At 44.7% G+C, this 23,540-nt stretch overlaps 1 protein-coding gene across 24 annotated transcripts in view; it reads right to left on the reverse strand.

The window, feature by feature from the left end:
• Positions 1-23,540, reverse strand: part of MEF2C (myocyte enhancer factor 2C) — a 426,321-nt gene that overhangs the window by 216,407 nt on the left and 186,374 nt on the right. For 4 of the 24 annotated variants that reach the window (XM_069225064.1, XM_069224974.1, XM_069225055.1 and 1 more), the window contains exon 1: positions 15,530-16,009. The exons of 14 other annotated variants lie outside the window; for them this stretch is intronic. The gene's annotated coding sequence lies outside the window, so the exon portion shown is untranslated. Of the gene's footprint in view, positions 1-15,529; positions 16,015-23,540 lie in introns of those variants that run through there. 6 more of the 24 variants (XM_069225026.1, XM_069225119.1, XM_069225021.1 and 3 more) reach the window with 4 other exon arrangements.

Genomic DNA, 23,540 nt, shown 5'->3' on the forward strand with positions numbered 1-23,540 from the left:
ACTGGTTGACATAGCTATTTTGCTTCACGTTCAATTTGTTTTCGAACCACGTTGTGGAGGGATGTAGTGTGCCGCCCAGCACACATCACACCTCACATGGACACACACACACCGTGATGCCAGGGGCAACACCAAGATATAAATAAAAGCTCACCTGAGAGCATGGGACCAGAAGACAAGCTACTAATATAGGAGCGACCATGTGCTTCATTTCAGCAGGGGCATGCATCACCGAATGTCTGAGTGTGTGGGGTAGGCGAGGCTAGTGTGCAGACAGGATGAACAGGCGCCAGAGGGCAAGGAAAAAGAGGCACGCAGGAAACAATTATCACATGTCATAAAGAATTTCACTTCTCAAAAAGAGACATTCGCAACAACACGAGGTTGCTCTGCAGTGTACAGTCTCATAACGGCGCCTGCAGTCACAGGCTTATCAGACGATCAGGTGCGCGATAGTCCGCGCATTACTTAACAGCGGCTCTGCAGTGAAGATAACATTTAGGCTATCTGGACAAGCCGGAGTCTGTGCTTTGCGGGAACGCTTGCAGGTCTTTGAACACACTCAGCATCGTAAAAACAACCACTTGCACAACAATCATGTGCCACGTTCCTTCTGGGGCGAAGAATGTGCAACACATGGCGGTGGAGAGGATTTTCGTGTCTCTGCTTACTTCAAAACCTCTCTTGGAATATGCCGGTGAACACCAGAAAAGTAGGGCACCGCTGCCTGCACAGCCAGTCACTGCAAAGGGGGAAACAAATCTGCAAACGTGTCTAGAGCGGCATGTTCTGACACATTCTTTTCACAAACTGAGCCCTGTTAGTGACAGCAGAACAGATTGTGTGCATCTGCTGGGAACCAGCCAGATGACGTGGAAAATTACGCACGTGTACACCTTGAAGGAACAAATTGCTAACGTAGGGGAAAAACACAAAGAACGAAAATTGCCTCTAAATGAATGCTGTCATGACTAAATTCAACCGTTTACTCATTACAGAATTTTGTATTAGGCGCGTCGCCCAGGAAGGCCTCTTTTCATCCGTATGGTAAACGTCTGTGGTGCCGCGGTACAGCTCGGCCGGGAGTGTGCCTGAGCTACAACTTTCTGGGACAGGCCGCACTGCCAGCGCTTAAAAGCACAGTCATACACAAGGCAGTCAAGCTTCCATTACTGGCAGCAAAAAAAGTTCAAGTTTTAGATTGTATTGTGCCAGTAGGAGATGCAAGGATGTGCTGAAGGCAGCGCTGGTCTGTAAATAAAATGAGTCTGGGGGTCTAATGTTCTGGAGCAGAGAAGGGGTACACGTTTCACACGGTAGATCCCACCCAAATTAGACGCAGACATTGTTCTGTTTTGCTTGATGGGGTCCCAGAAAAGAAATCCCACATGTACCCCGTCCTCACATTCCCCACGTTGGTTCTTTCTCTATCAATGATTCCTTTACTTTGTTTGCCTTTCTACACTGTCCTTGTGAGTCTTTCTGCTGCTTTTGGTTGTGTTAACCACCCTGTTCCCTCTCGCGTTCTAACTTTGCTGGACATTGCTAGCGCTGCCCTCTGTTTGGTTTCCTGTTACCTCTCTGGTCTTGTCTGTCCTGCCTGCAGATACGGGTCGGTAACTCCCCACATCTCCACTATTTGGAAGAAATGGTTTTTGCCTCCTTCGTTTCTGGCTCTGCACTGTGGAACAAGCATCTATCATCTCATCCTTTGATCCTCGGAGCCATTTTTAGGCAGATGACGTTCAAATCTAAGTTTCATTTCTACCCATCAACCCAGTCTAAAACTGAAGCATTTCTAAAAAAAAAAAGGTCACATAAGCATGGCAAGGACGTTTAATTTTGTTCCCATTGCTGGTTGTGATTCTATTGACACGCTTCTTTATTGCATTGCTATTTTCTGACAGACCAGCCAATTCTGGGGTTGTTTTGATTGAGATAAGTTTTACTCTTGAATGTCAGTGACTGCCATTTTTTTAGGGGGGGGGGTGGGCTTAAACAACTATAAAAACGACAGGGAGGGATTATTATCATTATTATTATTATTATTATGGACAGAAAGGCAATTGTTGAGGGTTATGGAGTCACAATGAGCACACAATACAAGGATGCTTTTGTTGCAGGATGACTTAGCTGAACAGATGTTCACACCAGTGGAAATGTGTTAGTTTGTGGACATACATGGTCAAGAGCTGCCAGTTGGCTGAGTTGGAAGTTTTGGTTATAGTGATTGAGTTACAGTTGGTAAATTATTTGCAGTGGATAAATTGTAATCACCCGCCTTGGAAAGGAATGAAATGTGGGTGTCTTAGGTGGCATACTTTAATGGTTTGATGAACGTGAACAAGCCCTCCAGGAGCTACCCACTTTCTTGAATGAATTGAGAGTAATACAATATATTTAATGACTCCTGTTGTGCATGTGAAGGAAGTTTATTTTTTAATCTGAATGACCTGTCCTCAGTAGTTTTGGCAAATCAGTTGATCTCTGTTTTACAACTATTATTTTGTTCTCACGATGTAGATTAGCGAGAGTTGATGGAGTTAATACTTTTTCAGAGGCTATGGAGTAAGCTGCCAAAACGATGAGCATGTTCCATATATTGTGCAGGTCATTTTACACAGCACTGTAAGGTCACTTAAGCTGCTAGAGTCATAGCCATTGAGATACTACCCCTGGGAAGGTTTGTATTCATGTATGAGATGACCAAGCAGTAGTGTTTGGTTGATTGATAGAATCAGAAAAATTATGTCCTTCTTCACTTTCCTTTTCTCGGACAACAGTCAGTGGTGCACTGTATGTATTTTAACGTTCATGAAGATTTCAGTTTCTCGGTTAAAGGAAAATCGGCTCTGTAATACAGTTTCTTTCACCATATATACCCGTGAGTATTTCCTCTCACAAAGTCTGTAATTAGTCTCTTAAGAGAATTGCCCATGTATTGAACCCCTTGAGCTGTTTTGAGGGATGTGTGACTTTGTTAATGAATGTGTGCTGACCATTTTACCATTCAGCCTCCCTAACTACGTGAATGAAGGGTCAAATCGCCTGTCTCACTGCAAATTTATTTGAGGTCCCATAGTCCTTTCATGAAGAAATACATCACCACAGTGAGGAACAGATTGTGTTTCATGTCATTGTATGTATTCATGATTGTGGTGGGTGATTGCAACTTCCATCATCCATAGGAAACAGATTTTTCTATGTGAATGGTCCCTGACGCGGCTTTCGACCTCCCCTCTATGTGAGCTAACATTCAAATTACCTGCTGCGTGACATATTTGTACTGAGATCTGGAATGAACACTATGGCAACTGCCATTGCTCTATCTGAGTGCCCATTAAAACATGCGGCACAAGGTTGATCTTACAATGATACAACTTCTCACATTCACTTGGCAGTATTCCCAAGACCCATAGAACAATCTACAAGGCATACTTCCTGCCTCCTGTATACTGCCCTCCACCCCTATTCAAGGGTACCTTAATGGGCCCATAGGTCAGAGTCCACAGGGCTGCGAAGTGGCCAATATGTGACAATTAGTGCTGTACAACAACCTACAAATCTAAATACATATACATTGGGCTACAATCCAGCACAAAAATATTGTCATTCGAGTTTTGGATACTCTCATTGACAAATAAAATTTGAAGAAGCACTGCCTTCAGTTCAATTGTGTATTTTCTTGTGATAACCAAAACGAACAAGCACTGGCAAATCCAATAGTTCTTACTTATATTGGATCTATTGAAATTGTGAATGCTTTCTTAGCCATATTACACAGCAGCACAGCCGGTATACAACGTGGCTGAAAGTAAAGAAAAACAAGCACTGTGACACATCTAGCATTGACTGCATAATAGTGTGTTTAGTTTCGTTAATGTTGAAAGTAAAGAAAATAAAAGAGCTCTGATGCAGCAGTAGGGCTTTTTGTTATGGATGGGTGGCAGTGAGTAAGGGGGAAGCAATAACAGGAGGTCTAAGGGGGTTCGCAAGCAATAAAGGGAAAGGGGTGGGTTACAACTAAAGTTAGGATGGAAGGGGGAAGCAAGCAATGATGGGGGCAAGCACCAATGGGGGTCAAGGGGATGAGGCGGTCGTGGACAGACAAGCAACAGGGGGAGGGACCCATCAGCAATGGAGGGAGGTGGTGGAATCGAAGAGGGCAAGCACCCACGGAATGCAGGTGGGATTGTAGGGGAGGGTATTGAAAGCCTGCAAAAGGATGCACTCTTATGGAGTGCATCACTAGAAAATTTTAAAAAAAGTATCTTTGCAAGTGTGTGGCCAGTGGAAGGTCACCGGCTGCAGACAGGAAACTGTGCTTTGTCCATGCTCCACAGAACCCAGTATACACAGGAATTAAATGGGAAGCTGGAGGGACTGGCCAATGAGAATCAAGCAAATGAGAGGGATGTTAAAATCAACTAATAATAAGTAGAAGTAAGTAATGGGCGGACTCCAAGCCCTTTTTGATTTTTTTTCGTTACAAGAGGTTCTCGAGCAACAGCACATATACTTTCTTGAGTGAGACTTTAAAATGATGGTGCTGAATTCCTTAAGCACAAACATTTTGCATGTCAGGACCTCTGCAAAAAGACATGGAGAGGCTGTAAAAAAAACTATTAGGGTAGAATAAAGACAATGAAAAGGTTTAACTAAATATGTATAATTTAGGTAATGTTATTTTATGGAAACGATTTCAAATGCAATTTATTTTAGAAGCATGCAACAAATTAAGTGAGTGCCATGAAAATTGGAGAAGTGAGTGGGGTTCCGTCAACTTAAATACATGTCAATATGACCTAATTTCAAAATTCTATCAAAACTTATTTATAAAGGACTGGGTTGGTGGATGCTTTTGAGAGGCTAAATATGTCTGAAGCGTGTGTTCCATAGTTGGAAAATGACAACCAGCTAGGTAGTATTAACATGCAAATATGAAGGCGATATGAGAAATGGAAAATCTCACAATTAATAATTTCTACGATCATATAGCACATTCTGCCTTTTGTATGGCCTCTAGGCACTGATAAGAGGTGTTAATTATTACCCAACCTAATACTCATTTTAACGAGCTGAGGCCCTTATTACAAGTGATCTATGAAAAATATGATAATTATTGCACCTTTTAAAATCCGATACAACGGGGATTGGCATTTCCAAAATGTGCGAAATGTAACTGCTATTACAAGTTTTGCCCTTTACATTTGGGCATAATGGTGGGTTTTGTTGCTTAAGCACCGAAATCTGCATGTACTTGTATTTAAAAGCCATTTCCCTTGAACAATTTCAGCTGGGTTTACCTGTAGAAATGTATCAGTGGAAAATGGAGAGGGATATGGTAATTACAAAACTTGTCATTCTGACCTCAGCGCAAACAGGAGTTTGTGCAGGATTAAGAAAAGAACGAGCCACTCGTAACAAAGCCTTCACAGGGATTAAAGGCAGAGTGGACCTAGACGAACTGGAACTGGAGATCTTCATTTACACACACATCTCTACAACCGACGCGTTATCCTACTGAGATGTCTGTCCAACACTCTCACTAATGAGCCCTGTAGTATATGAAGAGTTAGCGTACCATTGTAATCACAGGTGGAGCAAGCTGATTTATTGTACCTAATGCTAATGAGCACGGAAATTGATTTTTTTTTTTGTATTTAAAAAGTGAATTTATGGACTTCCAAATGGTGTACACTGTTGTAGTGACGTGGCTTGGAATATGTGAGGAGGATTTGATTAAATAAAGACAGAAAAAAACAATAAAGTTTGAACGAAAACTCATTGAAAGATAAAGAGCACCCGGTAAGAGGCCGTAGAAGGATCAGAGAAGTAAACATTTATAGAATATGTTCTTTTAGCGAAAGTAAAATAATGTACAAAGTTCACAAAATAGATTGCAGTGATAACAATGCCAATAAATAAAGAGGCTCTTTGAGCTGTATGGGGAAGGAGGACTCAACCGGCGAGTCCCACTCATCTCCCTCATGTGTCCAAGTTTCCTTGAGTAAAAAATCCATTCAAGTTGTGATGCCACCACCATTGCTGCTCAGTTTACTTGCCGATGGAGCGAGTTGTGTTTTTGTGCTCTCGGGCGTCCAGCTGCAACGCCCTTCCCTCGCTGTACTACGTTGTTTCTTCCTGTCGCGCGCACGGCGGAGCTCGTAGCTGGAACAGCAGAAGTGGGTGGGTGACATGCTGGGTGGTCACGTGCTGCCACCCATCACTAGATGCCACCGTGGCGGGGACAGTGAGGTGAAGAGTAAGATGGGCCGAGAGGGCAAAAAGGGCGGGTTGAAGGGAGGGGTTTGAGACCAGTGAGTATTTACCTACAAGGGGGAGGCGAACACCTGTTGTGTAAGGCGGCGCCTCGGGTATTATTGCAGCAGTGACGCCTGTCCGGTCGCAGCTGCACGCGCTCCCTGCCGCGTGGCCTTGCTCGCGCAGCACCTCTCTGACAAACACAAGGAGGCCTTACCTTTAGTCTGTGTGAGCAAAGGGGGCGACCAGAAAAACGCGACTACCAAAGTGGCTTCTCCAGGGATGGTGGACCCTCCCTCACCCAAACAAGCGCAGCGACTCTAATGTCAACTCTCAGCAGCATGTCATGGCTCGGTTTTCACTTTGAATTTAGCTGCTTTTCCTAAACGCACTTCCTAACCCCCCCCTCCACCTCCTTCCCCGTCTTGTCATATCGTCCACGGACATTGTCATTAGAAGACATGTGTGGGAACCGCAGCCCCATACCTCACGGCCAGCTCTGGTGTGCGAGTGGTCGAGTTTAGAACGGGGTCCCGGGTTTTGGGCCTGCCCCTGTGCAACAGTGTCCACCCGAAGCACAGAGAAGGGATCGGAAAAACGGCCCCCGATGATTTGAATGGCGTGTGAAGTCAATGGCAGACCCGGGTGAAGGGGGTGCTGGAAACTTTCTTCCCTGCTATTTCTCAGGCAAATATAAAAAGGTTATTATTTTTTCCATTCGAAATATGCATTGAGGCAGGGGAGGAAAATGGGAAAAGGGAGGTGGCGTTTTATTTTAAGAAACACGGGTGTCATATTTTCTGCCATTGTGTGCATATGACAAAACTCCGTAGACGCTATGGCCTTGAGAGCCGAAGTAGCTGCAGCGTTCAGAAAGTTTATTTTATTTATAAAATTGCTTTTGTTTTATTACTCGCGGTAGCAAAGTACACCATTTTAAGGTAAGCTCGAATCAAACATCTAAAAATGGTTGGAACTTCAGCTCTGTACTTGCTGTCATCATTATGTAATTTTGCTTGTTGCTAAAGGCCCGAGGCTGTGTTATCAGCATTAGACAGTAGAAAGAAATTATCTTCTCAGCAACTATAAGACACAACCCGACAGAGAGATTTTTGTTTCTTGAACATGAACAGTTTATTATTATTAATGAACTGAGAATACCTCTAACTAGGAGAAAGGGGTCTGCTGACTTATTGTGAATTCAGAAGAGGGTGACATTTCAGACTTGCTTTGCAGGACCGAAAGAGCAGGAACAGTTCTATAGGGACCACTTTTTTGTTGGCTGTCCTCTTTTATGACACTGCCCGCTGCCCGGAAGTTTATAATCACTAGCACAGGGAGAGCGTCCGGACAGACCGGATCTAGACAGAAGCCATGCAGTAACGCATCTAACTCCAGGCTAACCAGCTGACACGTGTGATCTTGGGCAGCACACGTTTCAACTTTTTGGTGGTAGTTCAAACTGTGCAGTACTAAAAGTATTGGCAGACTTAGAAATGTCTCGTGCATAACGATTTTTATGTTGTGTCCTCCTTTCAAAGCCTTTCCATGCTAGCCTCAAAGAAGTGATTTCCACCATAGATGCCTTTCACTGGTTTGGTCGCTGACGTCCAGGTGTGGCTGAACTCTAGTCTTTGAAACACCTTTTTGACTAGCACTTGACATTATGAACGCTAGCTAAAGTCAATAACACCTGCATGCGGGACATTAAAATGAGGCCTATTCTCTTACCTCTAAGTAGTACCACCTTAAACCTACAGGGGGACCCTGAAACTGTAATTCATCGACCATGCCCTAGCCTCCTATTTTCTTTCATATCCACACCCTCGAGAAAACTGTATTTGTAGTTCACTGATGTATATGTACTTATTGCTAAATATACAAACAGGTCCACATAAAACGACTTGAAGGCCACACAAACCCAATTGCAGAATCAGAGCCTGGATTCGTGATTCTGTCATTACAGCAGTACAGGCATGAGCGGAGTGTGGGTCACAGCCTTTTCCAGCCCTCTAACAAGCCAATGCTCATGAGGGTATCTTTGATAACACAACAGGGGCACCGCTGAGACCCGCAAACAAAGAAGGACAACTCGCAGTTTCAAAACAAAAGGCATCAGGGACTGTTCACCACCCCAGCAGACATAGCACCAGGACAAATGAAAAAATAATGAATAGATTGTCGTTGCCAATCAAAAAATCTTCTGCATATGTCACTCCTGGCAACGCCTCAAGATGCAGCTCAAGATTATTGTCATTACTGCCGAAGGCAGCTGCCAACTTCGCTTGTTTTTCAATAACCCTTTTACGCTGACTTGAAACTTGATTTGCTTCTTAACCGGAAGAACAGAAGGCTAGTTTGCCTCCAATGCTTTGCATTGTCATGGTACTATCTGTTTCTGTGCCTTGCTTCCAAAAAATTAAATAATCTGACAAATGAAATCCTAGTGGCACATTTCTAGCCAGAACAAGTCAAAAACTATAAAATGTAAAAGTGTGTTTTAGGGGGGCTGGTACTCGAAGAACTGAACCGCTCCTCCAGGGATGCTATGAACCGATGGCCAATGAATATGCAAAATACCCAATTTAGATCCATGATATTCGCAAGGTAGAACATGAATATTCAATTGGGAATACCTGGTCCATTTGTGGTCTTGAGGCAGGAGTATCTCCCCCATGCCTCCTAAAATCTGCATGCCTTACAGTATAGCATTATGTATGGCCATGCCATCCAGTGACGTAGATACATCGCTTTTTACACACACTGTCAATTGTATTTTTTTACTCCGATCCTGATTTACGAGCTCATTCCTTTTGGGATCCTACTTAGTGTAATATGAATATTTGCAAATTGAATGCATGGGAGAATCACCTTCATGATTAAGATCTTCCTGATTTGCCTGAAAGCGGGAACATATATAAAATGTTTGATGCATGAAAACAGGTAGCATTTGGTCCCTGAAATACAATTGCACACAACTTATTTTGCTGAAGCCTTATTATAAATTATATTGTATTCGGCGACGTTGTCATGCATCACCCGTTTGAAGGATATTTGAAAAATGCCCACTGTTCCCAGATTGCAGTGCATATTAATTTGATGCTGTCATTAATAACCAAATGTGTCGTTGCCTCGCCTTGGTTTTTCTGCTCAAAATACTAAATGCTGGTTTGCAGTATCACTCCTTTCAAGCTGCTCACAATGCCGTGCTTGTTGAGAATGTTACATTAAAAAGTATAAAATATTCTGTAATTCAAAGTTTACAACGTGGCAATGCTTCAATGACATTTGTTGCTGCAGCAAGGATAGGAGGGTGGAATAAAGGATAAGACATGCAGTGTCTCCAGTTTTGAGATGAATAAACAAGCTGGCTCCTATGTGTTGTGCTCATTCACCTGTTCATCTAACACTCTGTATAGGACACAGTGATCTAAAGTGAGTATTGCTTATCAGGCCTGTAATCGTTTGGGCTGCCTTAATTTGATGAAGAGAAGGGACAGTGTGAGCAGCGATGACCATGCACATAGGTAGTTAGCCAAGTGACGTAGCTCCAAGGCATACTCTAGTGGTCACAGAGACACAGACCACCACCGTAAAGATACTCTAGCATAAGTACACCTGCAGTTGAGCATTGCCAAACATACCCCCAGAGGATGCACACTCCCATGAAGCACAAAACAATGTATGAATATGCAAACCGATTGAAAGGCGTATGCACAACTGAGTTTTGTAGCCAAAATATTGCACCCCTAATGTGATGTTGCACTTTCTTTGCAGATGTTTACTTAGTGTGTTGTGAATCATTTTCACCAGGTTGTTTAAAAAATATGAAGATTAAAGAGGTGAAGACTGCTCTGCCCACTGCATGTTCCTGAGATCGCAAGCGTGAAGTGTACATATGCGAATCCATGGTGATCACGATGCTTGTGGTGCATTGATTGTCTCCCTTCTGTAACTTGACAGAAGACCTCGCAGTTAATTGTAACTTTTACATGTTGTGCATGAATTGTAGTGTAAGGCATTAATATTTAATATATTACATGTTGTATCCTTTCGTGCTTGGGATGCATTTATTCGCTTTAGAAACACACCATCGCAGTACTTACGTACCTTGTGTCTAGAAATATCTTAATTTTATAAAGTATAGGTTTTGAAAAGTAAACATAAAAATAAGAAGGTAAGCTTATGTGCAAAAATACATTAGAAAACATGTCTTGTTTACAAATTTTCAATTAAACTGCAATTTTTCTAATAATACACACCAATACAAAGACAAGGCACTAGCTGTTCCCAGTTCATTAGCTTTACATTCCCCAAGTTCATCAGCTCAGTCTTCATTAAATTTAATAGATCAAGATTTTCAATTACAAATAAAAAACGTGCAAATAAAACTGTGTAGAACCAACAAACAGATTGTGAACCCTCACACCTTATGAGATGTGTCGACTGCGCACACGGTGAACTTCCGGAGTGACCCGGGAGGTTGGCCTATTGTTTCATTGTGTGAGGCACTAGGGCTTTACAATCTGACTACATACCCCACTCATCCCAAAGGTGTACTTATGAAATACTGTTACATTCAACAGACCATTCCTATACAAGGCTATCCCAACAGAGCTTTGTTGCAGAGTCAACATCGGTATCCCAGAGTGTGTGTGACCTTCTGAATAAGGCTGACTTCACAGCCATGTACGAGCTGAAATCAACCTCAAGTCACTCTATGCGATGACTATCGAATCAACAGATTTTTGGTTATTAACAATGCTATATTAGGCATCACTTTTCACAGTGGGTCCCGAACATGCAGAGAATATACACCTAAAACACGGGTAAATGGCTTTACTGGGAGACCCCTGCAAGTGTTTAGAAAAGTGTTTGAAAGGCTATTGAATAAAACACGACTAGAGTAAAATGTAATTCATTTCCTTGAAGAACCTAAATATATCTTCCCTCGTGATAATCTACAGCTCTTCCAGAACCGGAATGCAGGGTGCACAGATTATATTCATAAATGTAACTTTTTCACTACGCATTTTCTCAGCTGATTTCACAGATCAGTAAAGGCAGATTGGTGCTAATAAGCAGCCTGGTGGCGAAGGCGCACACTGAGAGAGGGGGTCATGGGCAGCAGGATAAAGCAGTCTCCAGGTGTGGCATTGTGAAGGAGTGCACCTCTGCAGCAGAGCTCTGTTTGTACCAGGGCACACAGGCATGAGGCAGGCTTCAGCTTCTGTCACAGATCACTCTGACATGTGAACTGCCTAATCCCTCTTTTGTGAGGCGCACAAGTCACTCTTGTCAGAGCTGCTTTCCTAAAGCACCTCTACAAGATAGACTGATTTCCTACAGATGACAGGAGGCAGGTGAAGAGCAACCTCTCCAGTGCTGCACCCGCAACACAGACACTGCATCTAATTACTTGTCCAAGACTGGTAGAGCAGTCCCCAGCTCTGAGGAGATTACCGTAAAACCTTCACAGCTAGGATGGAGAACAAGTACTGTATTAGAAAAATGGTGCAACTCAACTTTAAGCTTGTATTGTTTGCACTTCTTTCCCAGAAATCTGGCTTAGCATGCAGACAGGTATCTAAAAGTGTGTTAGCGCAAATTCTTATATATATATATATATTTTAAAAAAATAGACTTTCGAGATGAGCAGAATTAGCATGTCCGTGGTGTTGTAGATGTGCTCCATAAAAGTGCACAGCTCCCTATCTAAAGAGTGAGAAGTAACCAGGGTTTCATATCTATATTTTGCATAATTTATGAGGCATTCTAAACCTATAATTGAATTCTTTGGACTATATATACTCCACCCCACACACACACACACACACACACACACATACACATATATATATATATATATATATATATATATATATATATATATATATATATATATATATATATTCCTGCAAGCTGTCATCTGAATTTCTATGCGATGTTTGTAAATCCAGGTATGTTATTTTGTATTTATATATGCTGAATCATCACATTAAATATTCCGCTGGCAATCTATCCCAAGTTGTGCCACTGTACCACACAGTTTGTGATAATATCAAATAACTTGCTGGCAAGGCCTTCACATATGCACCTAACATGACCTAGTGTTAGACGTTTATCGAGCTTCAAAAGTCAATTCACTAATGTTGCTTTTGCCAAAGAGAGCAATCTATAGCAACTCAGTGTGTTCTACTATGCTACTTACAACAGTTCTATCTTCCACACTCTGATTTAATGATTTGCCGCTATTTGTGGCCAAAACATTATGCAAGGGTGCGAAGTAGGAAGTGAAAGGGAAGAACTGAAGGCTGGCATCAACCGACTCTAAGCAGAGATTGTACGTCGATCAAAGTACTTCCTACATTTTGTAAATAAACCTGCTTTTGATTCCTGGCTGCAGGTTCCAAAATAGTTTACTGGCAGAATATAACTTAGAGATACTCCTCTGGGACATGCGCTGTATTTCTAGTGGACTTTCCAGAGTCAGAGGTGTTTAGCACTGATTAGTCCAGCCAAAGACACACAACTGATCCTTTTTATGCCCTCTGTTACACTAACAAAAAAAACAGAAAAAATACGGTACCATGTGTTATCATGGGCAAGTGTTCGAAGTCCCAAAGACCTCTGCGCAGGAGCGAATTACCATCGCAAAGAGAAGTGCTTAGACTTCCTCACGTGTTGCACCTCTTAGCATCCAGTTCTTTCTTCGACAAACAAAATGCGTCACTATCTGCGGCCTTTGTGAAGGCTCACCAACAGACCTTACAAGATGAACTTCAAACAAGTAAACAAAAGCACCTGAAGAAGATTAGTCTTCCACAAATGACATTTAGCGAGTAGGGTTCCCTTTATAACGGATATGTAAAGCAGCGTGCCTGCCAGTTCTTTCTGACAGAAAAACACGTTTTAACACACAGTTCGAACACGTGCTCCCCCCTCCTCTAGTAAGTAATGTAGAACAGACCAGAGCGGAAACAAACAAAAACACTGGCAGAGACCAGGGGAAGGGGGTCGCTTGTCCGGTGCCATTTAGTAGAAGGGGGCAGAAGGACAGGCATTCATTCAAGCGTCGAACAAACAGCCCTTGTGTTTGGCACACGCAGACGAGACATATTTTGGAGGAGTGTAACCTTTTTGGAATTTATGGTGGCTTCGACTTCACAATCAAACACGCTTTGGGCAGAGAGTACAGGGATGCGGCCGGAGCAGCTACAAAAGATCAATTCTCTCTAGGGTCCGACACCTCCAGTTTACAGCAGTAAAACACAAAGCGACTGTAAGAAAAGGGCGCAAGAAACCTACTGGCACAAAGGCCCCTAACCACTCCTAAAGGCATAACAGCACCCTTTAGATAGACTCACTGGGGGAAATTCTAACACAAAGTTTTGGTACTGAAGCTAGGGGGTCCTCCAACCATACTGGGGGCACATTGGCACCAGATAGTTCAGTAGAAGTCTTTTGGCACACTCTCGCCACAGTTTGTGTCCCCAGTCAAGGAGGCTGCTGTCGCGAGAACCCCCACTCCCCGCCCCCCTGAAGCTCTCCCCGCCGGACCCAGGAAGGAGGGCGCGGGGTCCTGGTCTGTGATGGCAGAGCAGTGCATTTAGTGCACAACCTGTACGCCGCCTGTGCCAGAATACATCCACCTGGGAAAGCCGTGCACACAAGAGTCTCTGAGCTGTGCTTTAGTACTGTAACGCTCGAGCCTCGTCGGCCAGTGCCCCGACCTTGATATTGAATTGTGCTTTTGGTAGGCATGGCAACTTGTAATTTGTAGAGGATGGGGTCGTAGCTGGCGTGCTTTTCATTATAAAGCTGACAACTTCAGCACCTGAGGAGAAAAACACGCAGTGCTCTTAAAATTTAACTTGTGCTCTGCGGTTTACTGCATTTTGGCGATTGTGTGTTTTGTACATCACTGACATTTTCTACAACTTGTTTGTATAAAGCGCCCAGCGAGTCATTCTCATGCAACATAGGCGCTATATCTAATGTAAATAATAAAATACAACGCAAGCAGCAAAGACGGACTCTGCTGTAGAAATCAGCAGTTACTTTGCGCTAATCCTGCCCCGCCAGGAGACACTTCCACGCAAACGAGGGTGTTACTGGAGTCCATATACAAGAGTTTACTAGGCACTTCGGTCACCCACCTAGAGAGGGGGCATGCACTTAGAAGCGTGGAGTAGATGCACAAGCTGCCCAAAGATCCCCTCAAAATGTAATCTGACATGAAGAGCATTATACTCATCTAACGGATGTAAAGAACGGCTTCTTGACTCTCTGGTGCACTCTGTGCATGTTGGCACTTTAAGGCCCCTCGCTCGTTGTCTGTCTGCCTGTGACTGCATCTAAGGACAGATCTGTTCCCAAGCTCGGAACCAAGGACTTGACAGGGAAACACGTGAGACCTTCAGAGGCTTACATGGTCACCCATAAATCACGCCCGCCATGTGCTCCGCTGTTTAGTTAGCATTGCGTTTGCAAGGGGGACCGACCTGTGTTAATCATTATACTTGGTATATCTAGTGGCGCATCTCAGCACGTGGTCGAACATGCACAGGTGCCCACCTACTTACGGCGTCAGAGATGCGTTGGTGAGAAAATAACTGCAAATAAACGTAGTTATCCCTTCGTCTACACCCAGTGCCGTTAAATGGTAGTATAAACCGCCCATTTTCAGAATAAAGTAAACCAGAAAGGTAGATAAGTGATTCCACGTATCATCTTAAATCGATGCCAGGCTGTGAAGTGTGTATCCGTTTCGAGAGGTCGAACTCAGTGCCCTTCGGTCTATTGATTCGGCGAAGGACACGTGTGGAAACTCAAGGTGGGTTCCTCTGTCCACAGCCGTCATCCGATGGACGCTCCCAAGTTTCAAAGCCTCGCTGACACGGCTTGAAGTCTCTTCTGCACGCTGTCTGGTAAACTCAACCCCTCACGACAGAAGGTCACAAGACCGGTGACACTACAAACAGGCAGAGCCCATCCACCCGCAAGAGGAAGGAAAAACCCGCAGGAACTTACAGGGCAAAGACACGAACGAGAAGAAACTAACTGAAAGGGAAGGAAAGTAGCGGATTGAGAAAATGGCCATCACACTCCTGCAGCCCGTGAGGATGTGAAGTTATTCAGAGGGGAGAGTTGCAAAGTATGCAACCACCAGAGTTAGGGGATGAGGGGTAGAGGTACCGGGTGGGGGATCTGTAGAGGGTCCACAATGTCACAAGCCCCCCAGCCACATCCCCAAAGTACTTACACAAATCGGGGCCGTGCAGCCCGTCCAGGGAGGCCCCCTTCTGACTGAAACAAGCGCCCGTCTCTCCTCGCAGCCTGCGGTGGGGCTCACCTGGCCCAAATGTGCTGCCCCCCGGAGCAGCGCCCACAACAGTCCCCCCAGCTCCAGAGAGGATGCGCAGAGCGGCTGCCGGTGACCAGGAGGGAAGTGCTGCTCTCTCTCTGCCGCTGGTGCCCGAGTTAAAGTCAGCCGAGCCGTCCTGGAAGCATCCAGGAAGGAAATGACAGAAGACGAATGGGAAGGGGGAGCTCAGAGCCCGGGCAGCATCGCGTGGAGGGACGGGGCTGCAGGACGAGCCCGGCGCTGGCTGGCTGCCGCTGATGGATGCTGCTGGTGCCTCCTCTGTGCCTCCGTCGCCGCTTCCACTGCCTCCTCTCCTCCTCTCTCCTGTCTCCCACACTCCCGGACTGAACGCCTCTCCTCCTCTTCCTCCTCCTCCAGCGCCGGAGAAATCCTGGGCTCCACTCTTGAGAGAAAAGGGGGCGGGCCCGGCAGCCCCGAGGAGTTTAATAAAACAAACATATACCGCGCCTTCCTTACCTCCACAGCCCCGGCGAGATTGATAAATTGCTCCACTCCACTCCTTTAATTATGGATATGGTATGCAGAATAAATCACGAGCATCAGCACCTCAATCAAGCATTCTTAAATTATAATTGCGTCTGGGCGAATCAATCTTTTCATTTCTGACATTTGGCTAATTTTAGTTTTTCGCTGGTAATGGTATGCCAGGCGCAGGTCTAATGACAATTCTCTTTTGGGCGGTTGTGAATAACACTGGCGAGTTGGCGCGCTGCCCCTCCCTCAGGTGCCTCGCACCGGTCCCAGAGGAGCGAGGCCCCAGCCACCCGGGGAAAACTTGTTTTCAAAGAAGGCCGGCGATTTCAAGGGCTGAATGTCGAGTGTCGTCGCACCCTTTCACATCAAAGGTCCTTAAAGGCGAAATGTTCTGGACAGCAACTTTCCAAGCACCTTGTTTATTGGGAGAGGAGGTATTTGGGGGCGTGTACGTGTGCATGCGTGCAATACTCATCTCCAAGCATACAGCACTGTATGTCCAGCAGCCTGGGGACAGGTACTGCGATCGTTTCAGTACTTATGTCAGAAAGTGTGGCATAGATGTGCCTGATTAGCTGTCTCCATATCTTTTATTGCATAGGTTCCCCCACATTCATATTTATGAATACATTCTGTACCCCCACACATTGTGAAACTGAATTGCGAAAGGCGCTTGTGTGAAGGAGAATCGGAGCTGGAGTGAGATTCGCTGACAACTAGAATAGATCGGGTTTCAGCCTTTTCTCTGAGTCGGTTGTGTGAGTCGTGTGTGTGCTGTGTAAAGTGGTCCCATCTGTGAAGGTCGGCCCCCGAGAAAAGCTTCTGTCCTCAGGATTTGTAGCGTGTCTTAAGGGCGCTGAGGAACTTAAGATCATTAGAGCGGATATGTGCGTAACTCCACAACCAGGCCTTAGGTGAGAGTTCATGCATGCATGTAAGTATATGTACCTTGTACACGTGGACACATATATGGGTTAATACCTACTTGTTACTGCCTTTTTGTGTGTGCATGAAGTTGCTTAAGCAGATTTGTGTGAACGTGTAAAAACGTCTCTATCTTGAACTGTATATTTTTGTACATGTCTGAGTCTGTCTGTTTTCCAAACTGGCATGTTGAGCTGTGTTTGGCTGTTGACATAAATATGTGCCCATTCATGTGCCATTCTCCATAAGCTCTGTGCCTTTACGTCTCTATGTATATTTGCCAGCAATATTTTTCTTCTATGACTGCTTACACAGACTTTTAGGTGACACCTGTACACACAGTTGCTGCATACGATACATGTATTGTAATTGGTTGTATGATGGGACCACGCATGGGGCAACCACGCATGCCTGAACAATGCGGTCGGAATAACGACCACGTAGTTTTCACACATGTCTTTACCACGCATGCCTTTACAACAATTTTTTGTTGTAAAGGCATGCCTAGTAAAGGCATGGGTGGAAACGGTATGAGTGGTTGTCGCATGCCATCCCCACCCTGAAAATAGAAGTACCCTGACCCCAACCCTTTAAAACGACCCCAATACCCCCACCCACCCTGAGTCCCTAAAACCGATCCCCACCCCCAAAAATAAAAAAACCCAATCCCTAAAAGCAAAACTACCCTGACCCGCCACCCCGCCCCTAAAAACAGAAGTACCCCGACCCCCCACCTTTAAAAACTACCCCGGTACCCCCACCCACCCTGAGCCCTAAAATTGACCCCACCCCAAAAATAAAACAACCCAATCCCTAAAAACAAAAATACCCCAACCCCCCCACCCTGCCCCTAAAAACCTGACCCCTGCCAGCCCTGAATACATAACTACCAAACACCCCCAACCTGCCCCTAAAAACCCGACCCCCCACCCACACTAAATACAAAATTACCCTGACCCTCCCGCCACTAAAAACCCACCCTAAATACAAAATTACCCCAGTCCCCCACCCCTAAAAGCCGACCCCCCAACTGCCCTGAATACACAATTACCCCAACCCTCACACCTAATAACCTGATCCCCACCTGCCCTGAAAACAAAATTACCCCAACCCCCACCCCTAAAAACCCGACCCCCCACCTGCCATAAATACAAAATTACCCCTACCCCCACGGCACACCTAAAAACCTGCCCCTGCCCTAAATACAAAATGACTCCGACCCCCCACACAACCCCTTATTACCTGCCCCCCACCTGCCCTAAATACAAAATGACCAAAACCCCCCACCCCTGCCATAAATACATAATTACCCCAACCCCCCACCCCACTTCTTAAAACCTGACCCCACCACCTGCCCTAAATACAAAATTACCCCGAACCCCAACCCTAAAAACCCACCCTCCCACCCGCCCTAAAAACATAATTACCCCAACCACCAATAAAAAAATTACCCTAACCCCTCACTCTGCCCCTAAAAACCCGACACCCCACCCGCCCTAAATACAAAATAACCTCAACCCCTGCCCCTAAAAACCCAACCTCCCTAAATACAAAATTACCCCGAATCCCAACTACCGCCCCTAAAAACAAAATAACCCTGACCCTTGCCCTAAAAACCATAGTACCGACCCCCACCCGGCCCTTTAAAAAAATAAAATAACCTAGCCATCCCAACCCCTTCACCTCCACCCCTAAAAACTACCCCCAACGCAGCCCCAGTCCCACATACCTGACTGCGTCCTCTCCCGATGGATTTTCCTTTTTGTCTGCCTTAACCACGCATGAGCATTGTTCAGCACATTAGTGGTTAAGGTAGAGAAAAAGAAAAAGGCTTGCGTTGTCTAGGCAAGTATCGTTCCGCTTGCATGAACAATGCAGGCGTTGTTCCGGACGGGTTGTTCCGATCTTTCCCATTGGATTACATTTATATAGTTTTGGAACTGGCCATCTGTGCAGGGTCACCCCCAGACCTTTTTGCCTTTTACCATCTACTTTTTGCTAAATTTGCTTTTGTTGGCCTTAGGACTCTGTGAACGTAACCACTGTTAAAGTGCTTGTGCCAGTGGCGTAACAAAACTTGGGGGGACCCCATGCAGAGTACATGGAGGGTCCCCTCCCACCCCCAGTGCTAGCTGTGCTAAGGGGGGGTCCTGGAGCTTGGGCCCACCCCTGCACTGCAGGTGTTGTGGGGGCTAGTGCTACACCACTGGCTTGTGCTCTCTCCCTAAAACATGGTGAAACCTGCTCATACTTAATTAGCATATTTAATTTACTTGTATGTACCTGGTAGAGTTGTATACATATACCCAGGGTCTGTATTTGTACCAACACACACAGTAACTCAGTGAAAACACTACAAAATGACACAACACAGGTTTAGAAAAATAGATACTATTTATCTAAACAAAACAAGATCAAAACTACAAAAATCCAACATACACAAGCCAAGTTATAACTGTCCAAAGAATAAGCGTTGTAATCTTTAGAAAACAGAATGCAGTTATTTCCCGAAAATACCTGGGTAGCGTCAAAATAAAGCCGCTTGGGTGTGCATCGAAAAAGGCCAGCAATGCGTCGGTTTCTCACCCGCAAGCGAGAACGTGTGTCGTTCCTCCTCCGGTTGGGTCGGCGTGCTTTGTTTCTTTTTCCCCGCAAGAGAGCGATGTGTCGATCTGGATGGGCACCTTGGGTCCGGGCAGGCTTTGTGTTGATATTCCGCACCCAGTGATGTTGCATCGAAATCCAATTGCACGATGTCAAGAAACCACGCTGCCTGGGGGCTTGCATCATTAACAGCAGCTGCTGCGGGTGTTGCATGTCGTTTCTCCAGCTGCAGTGTATCTATCTTCCAGCCGCGATGCAGGTGGAGCATCGATGTTAGCCACCAGGCCAGCGGTGCGTCACTTTTCAGCTGCGAGGCAGGTGGTGTGTCGAAAGTTTCCCTGCACTGCATTCTTTGTGTGAATTTCTGTCGACCACGAGCTGCACCTTCCAAGGGCCCAGAGACAGGTTAGGGCACAAATTGGCAGCCAGGACTCTCAGCAGAAAGCCCAAGTGCTGGCAGATAGAAGTCTTTGATGTCTCTGAGACATCAGTAACAGGAGGCAAACGCAGTTCAAGCCCTTGGACATTCTTCACCAGTGGGAAGTCACACAAAAGTCAGTCTTTGTCCTCTCTCAGGCAGAAGCAGCTATTGCAGGCCAACCCAGCAAACCACAGTCACAGGCAAAGGGGCAGTACTCCTCCTCCAGCTTTCAGCTCTTCTCCTTGGGAGAGGTTCCTCTTGGTTCCAGAAGTAATCTGATTTTCAGGGGTTTGGGTGCTCTTCTCATATCCCTTTCTGCCTTTGAAGTAGGCCTAATTCAAAGAAAAGTCTCTGTTGTTTTCAAGATCCTGCCTTGCCAAGGCCAGGCCCCAGACACACTCCAGGGGGTTGGAGACTGCACTGTGTGAGGGTGGGCACAGCCTTTTCAGGTGTAAGTGACCACTCCTCCCCTCTGCTCAGCCCAGATGGCCCATCAGGGTATGCAGGCTACACCCCAGCTCCCTTTGAGTCACTGTCTAGAGTAGAGGTGCAAACAGCCCAACTGTCAAACTGACCTAGACAGGGAATCCACAAACAAGCAGGGTCGAAGAATGGTTTACGGAAGAAAATGCCTACTTTCAAAAAGTGGCATTTTCAAACACACAATCTAAAAACCAGCTTTACTAAAAGATGTATTTTTAAATTGTGAGTTCAGAGACTCCAAACTCCACATGTCTATATGCTCCCAAAGGGAATTTGCACTCTCATCATATTTCAAGGCAGCCCCAATGTTAACCTATGAGAGAGATAGGCCTTGCAACAGTGAAAACTGAATTTGGCAGTATTTCACTGTCAGGACATATACAAAAAATAAGTACAAGTCCCCCCTTTAACATACACTGCACCCTGCCCATGGGACTACCTAGGGCCTACCTTAGCGGTGCCTTACATGTATAAAAAGGGAAGGTTTAGGCCTGGCAAGTGGGTACACCTGCCAAGTCGAGTTGGCAGTTTAAAACTGCACACGCAGACACTGCAGTAGCAGGTCTGAGACATGTTTACAGGGCTACTAATGTGGGTGGCACAACCAGTGCTGCAGGCCCACTAGTAGATTTTGATTTACAGGCGCTGGGCACCTCTAGCACACTTTACTAGGGACTTACTAGTAAATCAAATATGCCAATCATGAATAAACCAATCAACAATACAATTTACACAGAGAGCATACACACTTTAGCACTGGTTAGCAGTGGTAAAGTGCCCAGAGTCCTAAAGTCAACAACAACAGGTCAGAAAAAATAGGAGGAAGGAGGCAAAAAGATTGGAGATGACCCCGCAAAAGTGAAAAAGTCCAACACCTGCTCTTTGATCATTTGTGCCTGCAGCATATCTTGTACTAAGCCATTACAAATTCAAAAATTGCCTTGTGATTTATGGCATAAAAATGAACATTATTTTATGTTGAGTCGTGTACGGCTAATTGAAACCTGTTTTGCTTTACATTTTTGATAGACGTCATTATATGTTACAGGTTCAAGGTTGTGGGACCTTTTTAAAATGCAGCGAGATACCTTAGAGGACAAGAATTGTGCTGGGTTGTAGGAAATATGTGTTTGTATATGCACTTTATATGAATATATGCATTTACATTTCTTTCAAAGTGTTAAGATCATTCCTTGCATTTGAAAGAGAAAAGTTGCCTGTCTGTCTGTACATTCAGTTGCAAAATTAATTAGAGCTATTGTGCGTTCTCTATTATCTGGCGCCGCCCGCCAGACTTGGAATGACCGCCTGAGTGTGTGTTTCCACTTATTGCTTGTGTGTACAACAAATGCTTAACACTACCCTCTGATAAGCCTAACTGCTCGACCACACTACCACAAATATAGCATTAGTATTATCTATTATTGCATCTGTCAAGCCTCTTGGGGAACCCCCGGACTCTGTGCACACTAAGGGGGTTATTACAACTTTGGAGGAGGTGTTAATCCGTCCCCAAAGTGACGGTAAAGTGACAGATATACCACCAGCCGTATTACGAGTCCATTATATCCTATGGAACTCATAATACGGCTGGTGGTATATCCGTCACTTTACCGTCACTTTTGGGACGGATTAACACCTCCTCCAAAGTTGTAATAACCCCCTATATCTCATTTTGATATAGTATATACAGAGCCAGATTCCTACAGAAGCACACTGCTCCAAATCCAATGATAATGATTAATCCAAGTGCTTATTACATTTTACGGTGATTCGGAGTCTTGCACTCTTAAAATTCCAGTTTCTTTGAGGTAGAATAAACTAATAAGACTTTGGAGGGACCATTACTGGGGTCTATGTGAGTTCTTGCAAAGTGCTGGTGAGATGCCTGAGAAGGTTATAGGAGGCTAGGTATTGTGTTCACTCGCATGGATATGGTTTTAATAAGAAAAGGTTGTTATCCATGATATGAAGTGTGACAATTTGCGAAAATACAATAAGAGATGAAGGCAGAGAGCATAAAGCTTAATGTGGGCTATACACAGGGGAGGCAAGGAGAAGATGGAAGATGAGGAGAGGGTGTTGGGATGGGAATGTCCCTTGCATGGCAGATGAGCATCTACCCCCTGCACTATGTGCCCAACTGTATATGAAACATTTTTTTACCTTTTTTTGGCCTGAGCATCACTCTAACCTAGGACATACACAGAAGGCTAAGACTGTCCCTGATAACACAAGGTCAATAATTTACTCTGTGACTTTGAGGGGCACACTAAATGTGCAATCATAGTGGGCTTTGGGCACTGTTCATGCACTGCGTGAATCACCTGAAGCTGTAGTGACAGTGTTCCTTATTCTGTGAATCAGTAGTATGGTCAGACCTTTTTCAGTGAATGTTCAACTGATATCTGAAATCCAGAAATTTGAGCTAACTTTCTGGGTACATGACAAGTGTGTGTACGAGCAGTGAGTCTGTAGAATATGTATGGTAGGTGGACTCTGTCATATTGATTACAGGTTCAGGAATACATGCCGATCCCTGAGCAAAAATGTTTTTGTGCAGGGATCGGATTTACTAGGTGTGTGATAATTATCACACTTTCTCACTTTTCCCCTGATAGATTCAGGCAGGTCAAACCTGCTGAAATTTATCGGGGAAAAGGCCAGTAGAAAAGACAAAAACTACAGAATTTGGAGTGTTAAATACTTATTCAACTTGTTATACTTCAAATACAAGTTGAAAGGTCAGAATAGGATATATTTACCAGCATTGATAAGTACCTCATAAAGGGGTAATTGTATTTACCATGTGTGATAAATACCTCACCCATTACTCTGAATTTGTAATGAGGGAATGTGTGTTGTGAGAGACTGAATACTAGGACCAATGTGATCTATTTTGGATCATCTTGGATCAATACGGAGGATGGATATAGCTCCCTCAGACAGAGTATGTATATTGCATGCATTCCTGTGTCTGGA

The sequence above is a fragment of the Pleurodeles waltl genome, chromosome 1_1, assembly GCF_031143425.1.
Source record: "Pleurodeles waltl isolate 20211129_DDA chromosome 1_1, aPleWal1.hap1.20221129, whole genome shotgun sequence".
Taxonomy (NCBI): domain Eukaryota; kingdom Metazoa; phylum Chordata; class Amphibia; order Caudata; family Salamandridae; genus Pleurodeles; species Pleurodeles waltl.